Source organism: Otolemur garnettii, unplaced genomic scaffold, assembly GCF_000181295.1.
Source record: "Otolemur garnettii isolate 467f Iridium unplaced genomic scaffold, OtoGar3 scaffold00012, whole genome shotgun sequence".
Classification (NCBI taxonomy): Eukaryota; Metazoa; Chordata; class Mammalia; order Primates; family Galagidae; genus Otolemur; species Otolemur garnettii.
Window position 1 is genome coordinate 18,808,508 of NW_003852407.1, and position 7,519 is coordinate 18,816,026.

Sequence of the window (7,519 nt, forward strand, 5' to 3'; positions counted from 1 at the left end):
CGCCACAACGCCCGGCTATTTTTTGGTTGCAGCCGTCATTGTTGTTTGGCGGGTCCGGGCTGGGGATTCGAACCCACCATCTTAGGTGTACGTGGCTGGCGCCCTAGCCGGTTGAGCTATAGGCACCGAGCCCTGAAGCTTATTTTTGGAGGATACAGTATTCTTGGCTAATAGTTATTCTGTTTTAGAAAACTAAAAATAAGACCCATTCCCTTCTGGTTTGTAAAGTTTTTGCTGAGAAATTAGTCTGATAGGTTTTCCTTAATAAGCTACCTGATTCTTTCATCTCATAGTTTGTGAGATGTTTGCCTTTAATTAAATTTGGCCAATCTGATGATTATATGTCTTGGAAATGTCGTGTTTGCAATCTTCCAAGTATTTGATGACATTTTTGCATCTGGATGTCTAAATCTCAAGCAAAACCAGGGAAATTTTCCTCCATTTTTTCCCTGAAGAGGGTTTTCCATGTTTTTTGCTCTTCTATTCCTCCCTTATGGACACCTGTGTTCATTTTACATAATAACATGATTCTTAAAGACTTTGTCCATTCTTCTTGATTCTTTATTCTTCACTTTTGACTGACCAAGTTAACTCAAAAACCTGTCTCCCAGCTCTAAAAGTCCTTATGTCTGGTTTAGTCTGTTGTTGAAATTTTCCACTGAATTTTTTTACTTCCCTAAATAATTCTTTCATTTCCAGAAGTTCTGTTATTATTTTTAACTATTTCTTTAGTGAATTGTTCATTTTTGTCCTGAATTTTTTTTCTTTCTCTGTGTTAGTTTTCCACTTTTTCATTTGTCTCATTGTCCCCACTGAGCTTGCTTGTGATCCATATTTTGAATTCCATATCTAGCATCTCATAATTTTCATTTTGGTTGGATTTCATTGTTGAAGAGCTAAAGTGATCCTTTGGAGTGGGGTGTCAAACTAATTTGTTTTTTCATGTTGCCAGCAAAGTTTTTTAGTTCCTTCTCATCTGGACCTAGTCTCTTAGTTCAAAACAGATAGATTTGCATCACAACTGATCTCCTCTCCTGAGAACTCTGTTGCTGCTCAATGGAGAGAGAAAGAGAGAGGTACTTTGCCTTTTGGTTCATGCCAGTAGGTACCCACCGCAATGTTGCTGGCCATTTGGGTCATTGTCACTCAGACCCTGGGAAGGTAATCAGGTACCAGTGTTTCTGGATGAGGTTATGTAATCCCCAGTTCCCAGGCCCCTGGATGGTGTGCTTGAGTACTGCTCTGGAAGACTGATTGGGCAAAAGAGGGGCAGATGTACTGTGATCCTCTCTAGTATTAAGCAAAAGTAATGGTGTTTCTTCCTTCTCCATTGGATCTTCTCTGACGCTTCTACAGCACACCAAAAAAGACCATTCTTGAGGTGAGTCACATTACCATCTTCTAAGCCTATGCCTAGTTGCTACAGGCCTTCTTACAAATACCTTGATATCCTTAAAGGTTCCAGTGCTGGCCAGATATCATAAGCAATTAAGAAAATATGCTGTCTTTTTCCTAATCTCAAGGAACCATCTACTTTAAGTCCAAAATTATACTGTATCTTTCATGTTTTATATTAAGCTAGTTAATATTGGAAGGAATTTGGGGTAGGAAGTGCCAATATACTGAAGGAGCAATAGAAGATATCCTTTCTATATATATGCCTTAAAATTGGCTAAAATGGAGAGAATGTTCATAGGAACCAGATTTTTAAATTAATTAAGCTATGTCTGTGGGCTTAAAATTAGTGTCTGCATTTGTTCTCCCCTATTCAGTCAGACTCATATTTTCCCAGCTATTCGAGACTTACATCACTTAACAAGCTGTCATCATTATCCACATGGTAAGTATCAAGCATTCATTGAACATATCCCAAAGGGCACCATTATAAATGCCAGACCTCTGATTAAACTTGGTTCTTTAGGTCAAAATAGTTAAAAACTAAACACACAAACAAGCTAAAATAAGATTGGTAAAGCACACAAAAGTCAATTCTTGATAGACTTAGTTCCTAAGGGACTACTCATAATTAATCAAGCTTGACTTCCTAAAAGCATCTGACCTAGAGAATATTAAAACTGTAGTGGAAAATAAAATGGAAATTGGGCAGTGCCTGTGGCTCAAACAAGTAGGGCACTGGCCCCATATGCTGGAGTTGGTGGGTTCAAACCCAGTCCCGGCAAAAAAAAAAAAATTTTTAAAAAGAAAAGAAAATGGAAATAAGAACCAGCAGAAAGGTCAACGTAAGGAGAAAATCTTCAAATACATAGTATGTTTGCTTCGTTTAGTTGTAGCTATATAGTGGTCCTATGGATAGCATAATACATATACTACAAATATTGAGTAGGGTTTCTTAATGGAGATTGTCTTAGTCTGTTTTGTGCTGCTGTAACAGAATGCCTGAAACTAGATAACTTATAAGGGACAAAATTTATGGGCTCACAGTTCTGGAGGCTGGAAGATCCAATACCATGTTGCTGGCATCTTTCCAGGACTTTCTTGCTGCATTATCCTATAGCAGAAAGTGAGAGAGAAATAGGGGGCCAACTTGCTCTTTTATAATGATGTCAATTCCACTCATAAGATGGAGCTCCCATAGCATGAACATCTCTTAAATGTCTCACCTCTATTGAATTTCAACATGAATTTTGGAGGAGACAAATATTCAAATGATAGCAGAGATAGTCTACATTTGTGTTTCTATATGCTGGTGAAATAACAAAAAGTTCAATTCTAGAAATGCATACTAAAAATGTGCTTCAAGAATACAGCACAACAGTGTATGAATAAGAAAAGATATTCTTTAAATTAAAGCTTAGAGTGGCTTATTCTATTCTGTTTAAGGCTATTGCCCAGCATAGATAGATATATATACACATATACAGATATATATATATATACACATATACAGATATATATATACATATATATATGTAAGACTTAGCAAATATTAATTCTTAATGTTAGCAGAGGTAGCAGTTTTTTAGCTCACTAGTGATGCCAAAAGCAATAAGATTTAAGTAAGTTAGTGTGTAGGACTGATCCTCAGACACAAAAGAGTTATATTAATTTAGGTAAAGTGATTCTTAATTGTAACATTCCTTTCCATTGTCCCTTATTAAGCTAACTCTTGCTATGACCTTCCTATTCCCTTATGTACAACAAAGTGACATGTGAGCAGGTGAACATTGTTTGCAGGATGAAGTCATCCTACATCTAAGGACATACCAATTTCCTTGATTCCAATTACATTGTTCAAATCTGAGAGATTCAACCTCATCAGTTGCCTCAGGTGAATACAACCAGGGGGCCTAACAACAGGCTCAAAACACCTTTTGCTAGCAACCAAGAAAACTAACCAAAGGCCTGGGGGTTGCACTGCCCCCATTTACCACTACTGGTATCTATAGACTGACACTTCTCAGGGGACTGAAGATGGACCTTCCCAGTCTGCTTCCTACTGCCACCACTATCACCCACCTCCACATGCAATCTGGAGGAACTAAAAAATACAATGAACACCATTCAGGGGATGGGCACATTTATAGTCCAGATTCAATCCATGTATTAAAAACATTTGTGCTGCCTAAATATTTTGAAATAAATAAATAAACTTTGGCAAATTTTAATTTATGTACTGGTGTCACAGGCCCAAACAGCATTCATATGTATTTTTTTCTGATTCCCTCCCACTAAATTCATTCCATAGTTCATGATCTACCCAACTACTAATATTATTTCACCACAACACTTGGAAATATATAAAAGTTCTGGCTCTCCAGAGATATTACTTGTTCGGTTCATCTCTGGTCTTTTTCCTTGTTTAACATTTCTGATGAGAAGAAATCTTGCAAGTCCTCCCACCTCCAGGCTCTTCCAGAGTAGTTGTGGTAAGTTGTGCTTTCCTTATGAATGGACTCAGACCACCAAGTTCCCATTCCAGGCCAGATGACATTCATACAGTTTGGCAGGAAGTTCTCACAAGTTTTTCTCAAAAGCAATTCAGACTATTAAAGCCAGCTGGGATGGGATGCCATATTAAATCTATTCATTTCTCTTCTGATTTTCCATGTTAATACAACTGACAGGGGAAAAAAAATAAAAGAAAAGAAAATCCTTTAAAGCCAAAGTCCATGGAGCATGTCTGCATGAGCTATATGAGACTATGTGAGGTCCCATAAGAAGATATAATCCAGGTCTCTAGCTAGACCACCCCTAAAATGGTCATCATCTCCTTGAAATTCTTAGAATATTTACTACCTATACTATCTGTATACCTTCTGTCTCATACTTTCTTATATTGATGGTGTTTTATGTTTATGACTTATTTAAAGTCCCTCTGTATAGACTGGGTAATGCTTGACCTATTGTTTCCCCACAGTGTTTTGCCCATAGCGGTGTTCAATAAGTGAGTGGTAGTTCATTTTAAAGGCATTAGAATCCCTGGAGTAGCAGATTTACTTCCGACTCTTAGATTTTATGCCCATAATCTTAGAAATATAAATTGTACAAGGATTTTCTTAATTCTGACTTCTACCTATATATTAGTAACAAACCTGATAAAAAATAATCTTGATACAAAGTTAGTAATTATAATACGTACAAGTTACCTGCCTTTGTCATATTAGCCATATTTCTCCTATTTAGTAGCCATGAAAGCCAGAGTTGTAACTCTACTAATATACAAATCTTCGCTCCAAACGTAAATGAATAGTGCTGGTATAATTCTGCCCTTCAGCTCAGAAAACATTTTACACATATTGTTTCCTAGGTGGTCTCTTCACAATGAGTATGAGTATATAATAACTCTGCAAGTATCTTCAGAAAAAAATGCCTGGTATTGTGCTACAAGTCTTTTATTCATTTATTTCTTACACTGCTGAAAAAGCTCTTTGATGTGGTGCCCTGTGAAGAATATAAATATACTTATATAAGCAACTATAATGTAAGGTATATATGCAGTAGAAACATACAAATAGTGTATTGTGTTAGTTCCAGAAAGGAAGAATTTATGTCCAACTATGGGAATCAGGGAAGACTGAGACAAAACAAGTAGACAAAGTCAGTCATGAAGAATAGGCAGAAATAAATGATTTTTTTCAATTAATGCTTATAAGGTAATCCTTAAAAATATAATAAATAACAACTAAGCCACTTTCATATAGAAAAGTGCTAAATCAAAAGCATTATTATAATCATCTGCAGATTAATGTATTGAATGATGGTACATATAATGAAGAAGTGAGGGCGAAAACTTTCATGTCCAGGAAGAATTCACAGTAGGCTAAGACTTCCATAGTCTTACAGGCATTAGAGAACTATGAAGGCAATTAAGACCAGATTAGTTAAAATTCCAGAGGGCAATAACAGTGTTTTGAAATGAGCTGATGATGGCCAGTAACTTTTTTTCCCCCCTCTGGGGACATTGTCCATTTCTAGCTACAAGTTGATCAGTTGATCAACCTTGGCTCAGGCAGAGGACCTATGCTATGAGAAAGAGAAAGAAACCAGAAAAACTTTTTAACTTTCACACAGAATTGGAGTGATGAAAATGAAAACTTGAGGAATCTTAACCACACAGCAAGGCTTCCCCAAAGAAAATTTTGAGCTCTGATGTTGCATAAGAATATAGGAAGCTAGGCCAAAAACTACCAAAAGGCAGAAAATATTAATAGCTTCCACAATCTCACAGTACTTAGGAATTAAAGACTTGCAAGGTCAAGACTACTGTTTCAAATGTATAAAATGTTCATTCCCTCAGGACTTTAACAAATTTTGAATTTATATGAATTGTGAGGATAAAAGTCAAGCTGACAACCCCTGAAGAGAAAATCTGAACCTCCTATAGAGGTGAGGCAGAGGGGAAAAAAACCCACCAGATTCTCATCTAAATGTCTGGGAGGGCCTGCCCTAGAAATAAGGATAAACCAAATCTAAATTGAATGTTACAGAAACACACTCCAACCAAGCTCAATCCCTAATTGAATTGAGATGATCACCACCTCACTTGTATCTGCAAAACAGAGTAAAGGGAAACCTCTGTTTGAAACAAAAATCACATAAAGCCTACAGTTTTTTTCAAACACATGGGATTGCATTGAGCTGAAAATTAATTGGATATAAAAAAATACATCATATGATCTACAATCTATAGAATAAACCAGAGAATAAAAGTAGACCCACTGCTGATCCAGATTTTTGAGTAACAAACAAATAAATATGAGTAATATGTTAATAAAATATAGGAAAAGTAGAAAAGATAAATGAAAGGATGAAGAACTTTACCCCAGAATTAGAATCTATTTTTAAAAGAATCTAATCTCTATTCTAGGACTAAAAATGCAATATCTTAAGTTAATAACACAATAAATGGCATTTATGGCAGATAAGACACCTGAATACAGGACTGGTAAACTGGTAGAGAGACCAATAGAAAATATACAAAATGAAATACAGAGAGAACAAAGAACAGAAAAAATACACTAAAGTGAAAGAGACTTTTGGGACGTGCTGAAAATGTCTGACATATGTATTGTTGTTCAAGAAAGAAGGAAGAGAGATGATGAAAACCAGTCATCTAAACTATGTTAGCCAAGACTTTTCCAAAACTGTTAAAGGATATTTATGTACAGATTCAAGAAGCTCAACAAATCTCAAGCAGAATAAAGAGTAAGAAAACCATGCAGTACATTTTACAAATATACTGCACTGTGTGAAAATACAGTGAAATTCCTAAAAACCAAAGAAAAGTATCTTAAAAACAGTGGAGAAAAAAACCCCACATTATTTTCAAAGGAACAACAACGTGACTTTCAGAGGCTGAGTGTGGTTGCTGACACCTATAATCCTGCAATCCTAGCACTCTGGGAGGCCAAGGTGGATAGATTGCTTGAGTTCAAGAATTCAAGACCAGCCGGAGCAAGAGTAAGCCCCTAGAAACAGCGAGGCATTGTGGTGGGTGTCTGTAATCACAGCTACTTGTGAGGCTGAGACAAGAGGATCACTGGAGCCCAAGAGTCTGAGGTTGCTGTGATCTATGACACCATAGGACTCTACTGAGGGTAACAAAGTGAGACCCTAAAAACAAAGCAACATCTTTCTACTTAGGTCTCAACAGAAATGATGGAAGATAGAGATATTAGACACATTGGAATAACATTTTTTAAGAACTAAAGGAAAATAAGAGCCATCCCAGAATTCTTTATTGGTGAAAATATTCTCTTATAATAGAAAATAAACAAGACATAGTTTCAAAAAACAAAAACTATGGGAGTTTACTAATAGTAAGTCTGCACTAAAAGCAACAAAGAAAGATTTTTTAGACAAAAAAAAATTATTTGATTCCAAAGCCAAGAAAGGGCTCGACATTAACAACAATAATAAAAAAAACTATAGACCAATATCCCTTAAGATTATAGATGTAAAAATTCTCAGTACAACCCTAGCAAACTGGCTCAGCATCCATAGCTCAGTGGTTGGGGCTCCAGCTACATATACCAGAGCTTGCTGGTTTGAATCCGGC